This window comes from Chiloscyllium plagiosum, chromosome 17 (genome assembly GCF_004010195.1).
Source record: "Chiloscyllium plagiosum isolate BGI_BamShark_2017 chromosome 17, ASM401019v2, whole genome shotgun sequence".
Taxonomy (NCBI): Eukaryota; Metazoa; Chordata; class Chondrichthyes; order Orectolobiformes; family Hemiscylliidae; genus Chiloscyllium; species Chiloscyllium plagiosum.
The window spans coordinates 25,511,415-25,525,266 of NC_057726.1; the positions used below are offsets into that span (position 1 = coordinate 25,511,415).

Below are 13,852 nucleotides of genomic sequence, written 5' to 3' on the forward strand. Positions count from 1 at the left end.
GGAACATAAAGGCTTGAAGGTGGCTCACCAGGGTGAGCCTGCAACTCACTTTGTAAGGTGCGACATGTGTTGCTTTCAGTCTCCTCCAAATCACAAGTGCTAAATGAAAAATAACTGTCATCACACTCAGGGGAGTCTGAGTTCTTTTCACGCTGGAGGAGCAAGTACAACTCGTGAACAATGTGAGTGTCTTCAAGGGGCAACAGCATTAAACTGATACATGATAGGTTCAAAACATCTTTATCACATGTTTCTGATTGTGAACCCCATGCATGACCAACTGTCTCACTGAAAATGCTGGTTGAAAGCAATCTTGACCATATCATTTAACAGTACAAATGAATCCTAGTAATGGCTGTGAATCATAAATAATATCAAGCAAACTGTAAATATTCATCTTACTTCCTCAATTTGCATCACCTTTCATGGTTTCAGAGTCTGGATGAGGCACAGGATTCACTTCACACCCTGAAATATAAAATATCTGCAGCATTGTCTTATATTAAATGTTGCATTTCTTGGATATGTCATGAACCCACCTGATGTTCTACTGGAAATATTCGATTCCAGACTTAAGTCTGGCTTGATAGATCATACTTATTTTTGGCTTTAATGAGGTCATCTCTTACTGAAACATAGGCAATGTTGCAGATTTTGTTTAAACAACGGAACAGATGAAATGAAGATAAAATAGAATGAACCAAATTATTTACACATGACACATATTTAAAGATTTCAAAATTCACAGTAAAAGTATAATCTCATTAATCCCAAATGCACCCCTTTACAGTTGTCATGCTAATGAGAATTCCCTTCTCTATCATCCCTAAAGAACTTAATTTACCTGTGGCTCAGCTCCTGGTTTTGAGAATTGATAGCCTCTCCTTGGAGTCTTCATACAACTGAACATAACTTTCTCAGCTTCAAAAACTCCCTTCAGGGTTTTAATCAAACACTTCTGGTCTGGAACTTTAAAAAATTCATTGCACTAAAGGTAATATACTTTTAACTAACTCCCCTTTTTTAGCCAAGACCTGTAGAACTGCCAAACTGAAACTAAATAAACTTTTATCCCCCACACTTTGGATGTTTCCCCTAAGTAAAATAAATAAAAATCCTTGACCTTGTAAACAAAAGCCTAGTGCACAACTGTTTAACTTGTTTTCTCATGAAATTCTCCAAATGTAAACAAAAACCATTACTCTCCAGGAAGTCTATCTTAAGATAACTCATCATGGTTAAGGAAATACTTACAAATTAATCATTACACCCCTCAGACACAGCCACTACTTCAAATTCAAAAATCCACAGGAACAGAAACATAGAAGCCCAGGAACAGCATCAGCCTCCTGAAGATGTGTTGCAGTGTCATCATGTGGAATTTGTAGCCAAAGGTGTCTCACGATGCAGCGAAAATGAGGGAGCCCAATAGTTGCACATGAACCAGGGAATGCTGTCCAGAGGTGTGAGGAGCGGTGGCAGTATACCTTAAAAAGAAGTACTGGTCTGATCTCCATGTCATGATGTCCAGTGGATCTGCAATGTGTGTTCCACTGGTCAAATGAGGGCCATAAGATTTGTCCTCCACATCAGGTTCCCGTGAAAGCCATGCCTGAGGCTTTGTTGTCTTATCCTTTAAAATAATGGAACACTATACTGTGAATGGCAGTTCCTGGCTTACAGCATTTCACCTGGTGCACAGCGAGGAATCAAATCTGGTGTCAGCAGCATCCCAGAAGATCCCAGCAATGGTGAGTATTTTTGCTGCTGCTGAACTCAAGTTAGCAGTTAATATTGTATATTTTATATGTTTTGATAGTTATTTCATTAACACATTATCACTGCAGCAGTTGACCCAAGGGATTGAGCTGATTGGAAATGGTAGAAGGGAAATGAAAAACTTCAAGAAAATGTGATCTTATGTGCCAAAGTAGCTACAATCAATGTGCTACAAAGTGAATGTCTGCTCATGGATTGAATATTGTAGTTTGCCAAGAGAGGAAAAATACTTTTATTGGTCCTGAACTCTCACATCCAGGGAGCGTTAAGACCAATGGGTTAACAGAGAATGGTGAATTCAAAAGCAGAGACCACCTCTTTTAGTGGTGGAGTCATGTACCTTGGTTGTCAGCCTCTGGAGGATCATGAACAGAACAGCCTCAGAGACGAGACTTAAACTTTAAGAACACACAAGCTGTTCAAAAGATATGTACAAAACAATGTTGACTCCTTTCGCTTGCAGAGGTCTTTCAGAAACAATGTCAGCAACAGGAATGCCTTCTCTACTCTGTGGATTTAACCTTGACTTCCTGAGCCAAATTTCTGAACACATGAATGATGCTACGGGAAAGATCTGGTTGCCTGCTGATAGCCAATACAAATTTATGAGATCTTGGTGTGCTCTCAATAATCACTGGAATTAACGTCCTGAAACATTTATCTTTGTTGAGTTGCCTCTGGAATATAAGAAGGAATTCTTCATATAAGCACACTTTAACCAAATTTCAGTCTATTCCTGACTTAAGAGAAACATATGTAGATCAGAGAATAAAACTGCATTTCTAAGTAGTTTCAGTAAATAGCACGTTGATGGATGGTTAGACATACAGTATGTGCGGACAGATCTCTGCTCCAAATTATGATATGTTTAGGACATACAGGAATGCAGCAACTGTATAAAGCAAATTTGATATTAACTGTATAGTGAAACTGCCTGAACCCTGTATTTCGCACAACATGACACCCAATTCTTTCACCTACAGAACTCAAACTGAAATCCAAACTAAAGTCATGGATTAAAAGCTTTTCCTTGTTAATCTTATGTAAATAAGTTTAGCAATCCTAAATGATGGTCCGTAACACCAAAACCCTCCATAATTACTTTATACTGATGCTAAAGAGCAGAAACTCTTCTCTGTGCTATTTATAACATATGTACACTGACCTTTTAGTAGTTTAATTTGCTTTTGAATAATTGGTTTTAATTTTTAAGAATGGTTTTAAGAATTGCCTAAACTCATTTTTCAAATGTACCATTATGAAAGCAGCGGATATTTTGTTACTTGCCAATAATACCTTGCAAGTTGTCCCCTACCTGCTTGCAGAGGTAGCTAGCCAACGACCAAATTATCCTTCAACAGGGAATTAAATCCTCAATTCCAAGTGTCATTTCAGCATTAAAAATAATATGATTTACCAGAGAATCACTGGGCTCATATGAATGCTTAGCTCCTGAGTTCAATATAAACACACACAAACAAAATATCTGTTGAAATTTATCATCAGTTATATTGACTTGAGATAGTGAAGTGAAACTGTTAGAAAAACATCCCAAGGGTTTGAAAAGAACCTGAGGCAAATTTATCTCAGAACTTGAGCTAGTTAAATACTGGCAATGGGACAACTTTGCTACCAGTCCCAGAGTCCCTGCTACTAAACCTGATATCGCAAGTCTCCTGACAGATTTAATAAATGGAATATTTGAGTGATGGCCACAAATACAGCTTGTTTTCACAATAAATCATGAAGCCAATATGTTTTTTTTCTCTGACAAAATGTAAGTGCATCTATAAAATAATCTTGTTGAATAATCCCTACATTTACCCCTTACCTAACACTACGGGCAATTTAGCATGGCCAATTCACCTGACCTGCACATCTTTGGACTGTGGGAGGAAACCGGAGCACCTGGAGGAAACCCACGCAGACACGGGGAGAATGTGCAAACTCCACACAGTCAGTCGCCTGAGGCGGGAATTGAACCCGGGTCTCTGGCGCTGTGAGGCAGCAGTGCTAACCACTGTGCCACCGTTCCACCCAAAAGATACTATATGTCACATTAATTCTGTATGGCATGTTGTCACTACTTCTTATGCAAAATTTAGTTTTGATTTTGGGGGTTCCATCCATCATTTCAAGAACCAGTGAGAATCCAAAATTGCTTTCTCCAGAGACCTGCCCCATTACAAGGTGTTACAATTATATGGTTTAATATTGTTAGATCTCGAGAGTACATTTAATTGAAGGTAAAATGAAGAGTGCTGTTTGACCTGTTCTGAAATCTGTCTGAAAGCAAACCTGGGTGGTTAAAGAATCCAGATTGTTTTACTGGAAAGGTAAAGCCATAAGCTACAAAATTAATTCTAATTTGTATGAGAGAAAGAACTTTAAGAACATAAAGTAGACCAGTCTCTTTATTGTTACATGCATTTAGTTGATATAGGTTAAACATCATGATGCTGCCATGATGGGCTGTACAATGGAAAATGTGACAGCATGGAAGAAGAGTATTTTTAATATGGTATTTAGTAAGTTGGTGTTAAAGTAAATGAAATGCTATAAATTATATTTTGGATAGTGTTTATGAAAACTCAGAATGTTATCATCGTGAGGCTTATAAGATTACTACACTTTGGGAATATGTCTTTAATTGAAGGTAAAATGAAGGGGGTCATGTAACCTGTTCTGAAAGCAACTTGACAGCAAGCCTGAGCTTTGATTGTTAAATATTAATGGGGGCTCAGTTAGGTTCTCAGCTAACCTGCATCTCTGCCTGGATACAAGACTCTTGTGATCCATACTGTCATGAAAATATATGTTGTGAGGGAAAGGATTTCTAAGACATCACTCAAAATGCACAGGCACTATTAATCTGCAAAGATCCAGGAGAGGGAGAAAAGTTGCAAGGAACAAGACACTGTGCCTTGATGGGTGAGACTTCAGCTGAGAGTTTATGCTCATATTAGAAAGACCACATTTTTGACAAACTGAGTCCAAAATATTGCCTAGCTTTAAGTAGGAAAACCCCCTTTGTAAAATGTGTTTCTGAAGTTAAAAGATTCCAGTCTGGGAAATGATTAGGAGCAAACCTTTAGAACATGAAATTATTTTGGATTGATTCTTATATGATTGAATGCCTGTTGAAAAAAAGTCTTCTTTCTTCAGTTGTGTTCAAAGTTCTGTTTTGTAGACTTAAAGTATGGGTTGGCAGTTATGTTAATGTTTACTCAATAGTTTGTTTTTAGTATTCTTGTTACTGTAAACAACTTAATGTGTGAAATGTGGTCATGTCATCCATTCAGCTATTAACTAAAAATTTGAACTTCTTTTCAAAAGTTATTCATCTCTACAGGTATAAGCAAAGGTAAACTGATTAGACTGTAATGGGCTCCAATCAGATTATTTCCCAGTACGGCATAATTTCTGTCCCAGAGAGCTACCAGCCATCAAAGGCTACGTCCCTCCTTTACCAACAACACCACTGGGAGTGATGGGTCTTGCTGGTAATATTATTGGGGTCTTCACCAGGGTTCCTATTAGGACAGGATAGGGGAATCACAGGGAGGGGGTCATCAGTGATGCCAGGATCTGGAGCAGGGATGGGGGGAATAGGAGGCAAGGATGGTAGAATGGTCCCATCTCCTTTCCAATAACATATACCTCAGTTTGACATTCAGTACCCTTGATGTGTGCTTAAATTGGAAAAAAATGTGATTCTGATGGAAACTTGGAAAGGAAGTTTTTGTGTATACGCTGATCTTGTAGTTTCTGTGTGGTGCAAGTTTTGGGTTTAAGAGCTATTAATGATGCTCTTATATTTTCCAGAAAGTATCACTCGATAGTGACTAGGAATGCAAACCACCTGATTTTTCAACTTCTCAGATCAGAGATGCTGAAAAGAAATGTAATGCACTAATACCACCCTCTCTGAGGTCAACTAACTCAACATGGACTGACGATTGAGGCAGAAACCTACTTGCACTGAATCACTCAGGGATCCAGTGTGCAGTGTTTTATCCACAGAGGTATTGGAGTTACTTAATAAGAACATAATATAGTCAATTTCTATGAAATGAATAATAGAAAACAAAAAGACTGGGATTAGCATTAGAAATAAATGACATTTTAAACATTTTATAAACAATCCATAAGATAAAATATCAGACTTATTCAATCATATTATGGCTGGAGTTAGTTTCTCTGTCAAGTTGCTCCCTCTGTATTTTCAAATTTCAAATGTGCCATCTAAAATTTTACTGTACTGCACCATAAAAGGTCAGCCAACAAGTTCTGATGTCTTTTACAGATCTTTTGGCCCAGGGGACCATGTTGACCTTGGCAGTTGAATCCTGCCAGATCTTGTTGCAAACATGCTGTAGTCTCCCTGGGATATTCTAATGTGTATATGGCTAAATATTTGTCCCTCTGGCTAGTGACCTTAGAAATTAAGATTTTTAGCACATCAGTGCTACATTTTGGCAGGCCCTGTCTTCCTTGTGGCTCCACAGTCACTATAAAATTGAAACCTACAGTATTCCTGGAGCAGTCCAGATCAAATTCAAACACAATCTTCATTTTAGTGCTATTAACAGAGCCATTTTGTCCAACTTTCATTTGATTGAATTCCCAGATTTTCTTTCTGCAAAACCATTTTGAAATGAAATACTTTTAATATTTGAGCAAGGTTCTTTAACCCTCATTCATTCCAAAATAGTCTGACCTGTAAATAATAACTTGATGCAGCTTGTCATTATTTTTAGAATTAATTGCAAAAAAGCATACCGTTGTGCCTGTTAACATTTCAAATTACATTTTGTTCAATCACATGGAATTATACATATAAATATAAAATTATTACAATATCTTTTCAAAGTTAAAATTTTGATTTATTTTTAAATGTTCAGTCTAATAAATAATCTTAATCTGTTACCAAATTTCACCCATATATAGTAGCATGCTTCCACTGACCTTAATAGAAAGTAAAATATAGCAGGATGTGAAACAATCAACTGATCTGACCACATCAGTCTCCCTCCAGGCAGGTTCAGTTAAAATTACCTCCAAAAGATTTTCTTCATTGATAGTACTGCTCTTTTTTCATTTGAATTGTTGAATTTATTATTAAGTGGACTGCATGAGAAATATTTTTAACAGCTAATTGCAATACTTACTTGGGGTTAATATAAATATATTGTCAATTTTGTTTTTCCAAATCATATACAGTTAGATAAACAATTGGCTTGTCCATCTCAGCCTACTGTCCACCATAGGGGAGTTCCAACATAACATTGCTTGGTGCACAATAGAGACTGCTTTACGGCATCTTTGTCCCACCCTAGTTCTATAAACTTTCAAATCCCGGTATCTCACACTTTGAATTAGTTTGTTGAAGTCAATTTGCCAAAACAGTACTTATATTTTCAAGAGTTGTTTGTTTAAACTAATGGACTGCATAAAGACTGGAACACATCAGATCGCAGTGGCATGGCTCACATTTGAATAATATTTTGTACTGTGAGGATGTAGCTTAAGTAGTTTTTCTTTTCCACCTGAGTCCTGAGGTGTGTTACATTGTTAGAACAAGTTTCAACACAGCACATAATGTCTGCAAACTGAAATGTTTGTTTTGTTTTACCCAGCTTTCATTTTTTTTTGTCAGCATGGGTGGGGGTGGGTATTTTGGACACGGCATCCTTTGAGCAGTATTTTCATAAAATGAATATAAACTGTTTTTGTAATTACTCTATTATAATTTTATTTTAATTGTTTGAAAGAAGGATTTGATCTACTGTAAAGATAATTTTCTAAATAATTAATTGCATTTACATACAAATTACATTATGAATTCATTCTTGCCCTGTAAGTTTCAATAAGTATCAAAGGACCCATTTTCTTAGTAAACCTTTTTCTTTTACTATGCTATACATCATGGTTTTTATACATGCAAGATATAAATATTTTAAATTTGAAAATATACTTTCAAACCAATTTTTGTCAACCACAGTGACTCTTTTCTGTCACAGAGGGCAATGTCATTAGCAGTCATGAAATCAAATGAAAAATAGTTCCCTTGGATGACCTTTGATCTCCTCTTAAATTGCAGTGCATAGTCCATGATTATGAAGCAGGGAAATATAACAAAGCATTTTGTTTAATTGTGTTAAATTGGAAGGGTTTTTTAAAAAAAAAGATTTTTTTATTGAAGAAGCCAAAACAAAACAATCCTCGCTGTTGTTGTTCAACATTTAGCATCAACCAGCTTTTATCCCAATGGTAAAAGCATGATAAAAATTGCCCAAGGTCTTCTATATTCTTGCTGTTTTTCGATCAAATGAGACTGCAGGAGTCGAAGCCCTTCAAAGCATATGCTGAATGGTTGATGCTGGCTTACCTAACAATTATTTTTTGTTCAACCTATTTTGGCAAGGCAAAAAAAATGAAAACAAAAGATAAATCAAGATTATTTAATTTTGTGCTGATTTTTGTACAAATCAGCCTCTAGAAAAGATTTATTTTTCTGTTTTACAATATAGCAAGAATCAAATGTAGCAAGAGCTAAGAGCTAATTGGAAGGCAAAATAGAAGCAAGTCCTATTTGTTATTAATATGATCTCGTCAATGAGTTGCATCAATGAGTCATGGAATGCAGTTTTCTGTTTGCGATTATCCAGACTGATTCTGCAGTCTCATCTGGGAAGTAAAAGGAGAGTTCAATTTATGCATGGAGTTTATGCTTTGCTGGCTTGCACAGTTAAAATAGAAGTGCTTTGGTGTTCTGCAGTCATTACCTTTGGCTGCTTCTGTCTCCAGGAGCCACTTTTCAGGTTAACATTAAAGGCTCTCCTGTAATACACTGCATGGCTCAAACAGTTCGTGGGGTACTTTACATTTCTTCTCGCTTTGGAAGTTTACACCTAAATTTAGAGGTAATATCAGCAGAAAATGTCTAACATAAACATGTATTCAGTACAGTGGGATTTTCTTTTACCCAGATTTATTTGCCATCATTATTAGGATAAGGTTAAAGAGGTTAGTGAACAAAAACAAAGAGTGGGCATGAACGACCACATAATTTGAGACTGCCCAACAAATAGTCATCAAAGCCAAAAATAAAAAGAGATATTGCAATCCGATTTAACAAAGATAATCTATTTAATCAGGTTCCATTTGGATGTTCATCCAGTAACAAGTTCCCAATCTTTGTTATAAATAGAGAGAAACACCAAATAATGGTAAAGCTGAAGGAGGAAAGAAATTTTGAAAGGTGAATCACCTCAGGCAAATCTCACACACCTCCAAGTGGTCAATAACAGAACTACAGTGACAAAGACTTCAGCAAGAATTTAAGCCTTACTATTGGTTAGATTAAGGGTAAAAGGACAGAATTAAGCAGTTTTTCTCCCCCTGGAGGAAATAAGGAAGCTCTTAAAAGTTGTGAGAGGAAAAGTCAACAATTTCCAATTGATCAGAAACACAATGAGCTGTTTTTTTTACCTTGACTATAAATGTAGGTCACACACAATTTATACTCAGTGGAATTTGGATATGATTTATACAAGACCTTGAAAATACTGGGAGGAAATTACATTCAGGTGTCCCCTTTTCATTTAATAGCAGAAAAGACTAAAAATAATTGAGTACTTGTGTACTTGATTAATGGCTAATTAAATAATTGTTGAGTTTATGCTTGATAAAGAAAAATATCATAATATATAATGTCATAATGATCAACAAATCAACCTGTCCTCACAATACACCAGATAATGCTATAAAAATGACATTAAAAAGAAATTACCTTTGGAGAATTAAAAAAATAATTAGCCAAACTATATAGTAAAGAGTACAGAATTTAATTTCCTATTTCTGTAAACACAACATTAATAAATTTTCCAAACTGTATTACCAAGATTCTTATAGAAATTATAATCAAGCTATTGGTAATTATTCACTTTAATGTGATAGGGAATTATGTGCTTATTATTTTATTGGTATGTTACTTGTGAAGCTAATTTCAATCACAATTACAGATTTTTTTGATTACTACTAAAAGGGTTTCTAGAAAATGCAGGAAGTTAAATGAAAACTTGAATGTAATAGAGAACGTGCTTTCCTTTATTGTTATCTGCAGTTTTCCAGTCTAATCCATGGTGACAAGCAGGAAGTGATGATAGCTGAGTGTATTCTAATGCATTTTCTTCTGACAAACATCTGAGGTGATGCATTTCTCAGTAAAATAACTCCTAGCTGAGGCAGTCCCTTTTCATAATGCTTCCTGCACTAATATTATGTAGATTTGCATTACAGCATTAAATTTTACTGGAGTCAGGGACAATTGCATTTGACTGGAGCATAACAAAATTGATAAAATGTTTCATGATGCTTAAGGCTTACAAAAATGTCAAAAGTTAAAGCAGATACCTTTTTTTAAAATGGTATAATGAATTTAAAGGAATACTATTTGCTAAAACTTAAATACTGAAGCTTTATCCTTTAGTGTCAGTTGCAAAATATATTCTAAATATACAAGCTGTATGAGTGCACATTGAATGAGGAAAAGATAAACATGTTTAAATAGCACCTTTCTCATCCTTATGATATTGAAAACCACTTTGTAATCAATTAATTGCCTTTGAGATGTAGTCACATGTATATTACTCAAACATGGAGCTAACGTGAGCACGGCAATAAGCAAAATGAGCAGCTGATATGTTTTTCATAGAGTTGATTGGCAGATGAATATTAACCAGGATAATAGATAATGACATGACATCTTTTATGTGCAGCTAAAGAAGCCAACAGTATCTTATTACAAAGGTATTGGATCTTTTTCTTCGAAAGATGGTACTTCCGAAATGCAACATTCTTTGTAATGCATTAAAGTATCAGTCTGCATTGATATTTTTCTGTGGGTCAAGTGTTCATGTAAGATAGTAGAACAATATCAATAGGAATTCGTTTCACAATCCACTATTAAAATTCCTATTTAATATGCAGCCAAAAGGATGAATGCCATATTGAGCTGCATTGTTCCTTCATCTCTGGAGTGACTCTTCAACCAATAGTTTTTCTTTATTATGGCCCAACATAATACCAATGTTGTATTTTGGTTGGAAAAGTGGATGCTATGGGATGCATTAAGAGCTCAATGCTTCAAGTAATGTTTGTGGTTGGCTAGAATACTGTCTTTCATCTCTGATATATTACAAGAAACTAACTCTGGGACATTTTCTTTTCTGATGGCAGGTAAATAGAAAATAATTTAGGTTGTCTCCATACTGTGCAAATACAAGGACAGATCCCTGTAATTGTTGGAAGTCTTCAACCAGCAAAGCATTAGTTGGCCCAAATTGGCACATTCACATAGAGAAGGATAGAAAAGGATACTACAGGAAATAGAAATGTAGTACCAGGAACAATCTTATGAAGGTGAGCCTGAAGCACATTGTTGAAAGCTCTACATTTTACCACGCACAGAGGTGGAATAGAATAGCTGAAAATGGAATATGTTCCACTCTCCACAGGTTGGGACCCTGGAGCAACCTTGCAATAATGTCGCTTAGCTACAAATCACTGAGCATAAATAATAGCGTGAGCAGTAGTTAGAGTAGACAAGAAGGAACACTCTGGAAAAACACTAGACCAGCCTATACCAGAACTCTCTATAGCCTGGAAGAAATACAAAGGACACACAAAGAGCTTAGATTAATCTAGTACTCCTTGAAATTTGTTATGCCAATGTAATATAAAAATAACTTGAGCTTTTTTTATTCATTTACAGCTGAGGGCGTTGCTGGTTAGACCAGCATTTATTACCCATCCCTAATTACTGAGAGAGCAGTTAAGAGTCAATCACATTGCTGTGGGTCTGGAGTCACACGTAGGCCAGACGAGGTAAGGATGGCAGTTTCCCTCCCTAAAGAGCATAAGTGAACCAGAATGGTTTTTATCTAGGTTTACTATATAGATCAGACTGTAGTAATATGTATAATAAATAGTATTACTTTGAAATCCAAGCCTGAAGACATACCATGACATTGCCTACTCCTTGACCAGACTGTAAAGAACCCAAACTCATAGTGTGGCATCAAACCACACAGTAAAAGATGGTGGCGACTACAGGAATCACGGCCTAGAAAACTATGACATCTGTGTAGATCGAGAAACAAACCCTAAGTCATCTGGAAAAGGAAGAATTCAATTTCTTATTTCTTTAATTCATATTTAAGATCAGCCAGCAGTCGGAGAATAGCCAAGGAGCTAAACAGCAACTGTGAAGGAAAAGACCTCTGAAAAGGAATGTCACCAAAAAACTCTAAGTCTCAAATCCCCTTTTATAGATAGAAAAAGGGGAAATAAATCTACAAGTAAGAACAGTAAAAGCCAACTTGCAGCTAAGGCACGAATTCTGAATTGAGTATCAATGAAAGGAAGAGAAAGTCAGGACTGCATGCTGGAGATCAGAGTTGAAAAGAGTGGCACTGGAAAAGCACCGTAAGTCAGGCAGCATCTGACAAGCCAGACAGTCGATGTTTTAGGCATAAGCCCTTCATCAGGAATGACATTCCTGTTAGACAATAGGTGCAGGAGTAGGCCATTCAGCCCTTCGAGCCTGCACTGCCATTCAATATAATCATGGCTGATCATTCCTAATCAGTATCCTGTTCCTGCCTTATCTCCATAACCCTTGATTCCACTATCTTTGAGAGCTCTATCCAACTCTTTCTTAAATGAATCCAGAGAGTGGGCCTCCACTGCCCTCTGGGGCAGAACATTCCACAAAGCTACCACTCTCTGGGTGAAGAAGTTTCTCCCCATCTCTGTCCTAAATGGTCTACCCCATACTTTTAAGCTGTGTCCTCTGGTTCGGCACTCACCCATCAGAGGAAACATGTTTCCTGCCTCCAAAGTGTCCAATCCTTTAATAATCTTATACGTCTCAATCAGATCCCCTCTCAATCTTCGAAACTCAAGGGTATACAAGCCAGTCTTTCAGTGTAAGGTAATCCCGCCATTCCAGGAATTGACCTCGTGAACCTACGCTGCACTCCCTCAATAGCAGAATGTCTTTTCTCAAATTTGGAGACCAGAACTGCACACAGTACTCCAATTGTGGTCTCACCAGGGCCCTGTACAGCTGCAGAAGCACCTCTTTGCTTATATATTCAATTCCTCTTGTTATGAAGGCCAGCATGCTATTAGCCTTCTTCACTACCTGCTGTACCTGCATGCTTACCTTCATTGAGTGGTGTACAAGAACCCCCAGATCTCTCTGTACTGCCCCTTTACCTAAATTGATTCCACTTAGGTGGTAATCTGCCTTCCTGTTCTTGCCACCAAAGTGGATAAGGATCCATTTATCCACGTGAAAGTGCATCTGCCATGCATCTGAGCACTCACCTAACTTGTCCAGGTCACCCTGTAATCTCCTAACATCCTCATCACATTTCACCCTGCCACCCAGCTGATGAAATTTGCGAATGTTATTGCTAATACCATCTTGTATATCCTGAAGATAGATTGTAAAAAGCTGCGGTCCCAGTACTGATCCGTGCGGTACCCCACTGGTCAGTGCCCGGCATTCCGAAATGGAGGGGTGGAGGAGTGTGGAAGGATGAGAGAATGCAGGCTGCGGCCCTATGAAGCAGGGGGAGGGCTTGCAGTTGGCCTGTGTGGGGATGTGGGAGACTACAGGAGCCTGGCGGCCAAGGGCTGGCTGAAAGGCAGCTGGAGGGACGGAGGGAGGGAAGCACGCACGGAGGAGGAAGAGCAAAGAGAAAAGAGAAAAAAAAGCCAAAGGGGATAAAGAGAAAGAGCAAGAAAGAAAATGTGGCTGGCCAGCACGCCTTGAAGTAGGGAGAAAAGGCAGGGGCCAGCGCCTACGGCCATACTAGTCTGAAAACGCCCGATCTCGTCTGATCTCGGAAGCTAAGCAGACTCAGGCCTGGTTAGTACTTGGATGGGAGACCGCCTGGGAATACCAGGTGCAGTAGGCTTTTTCCGCCAGCAGTGGCTGCTCAAGTCACCCCTCTGCACTTGTCTTGTGCCAGGCAATGGAGCGGCAGGTTATTTCTGC

At 37.5% G+C, this 13,852-nt stretch overlaps 1 non-coding gene across 1 annotated transcript; it reads left to right on the top strand.

Annotated features, from left to right (window-relative positions):
* Positions 1–13,653: 13,653 nt before the first annotated feature.
* LOC122558746 lies at positions 13,654–13,772 on the top strand. The gene has a single exon (XR_006314237.1). It is a non-coding gene; the product is annotated as a 5S ribosomal RNA (ribosomal RNA).
* The last annotated feature ends 80 nt before the right edge of the window (positions 13,773–13,852 follow it).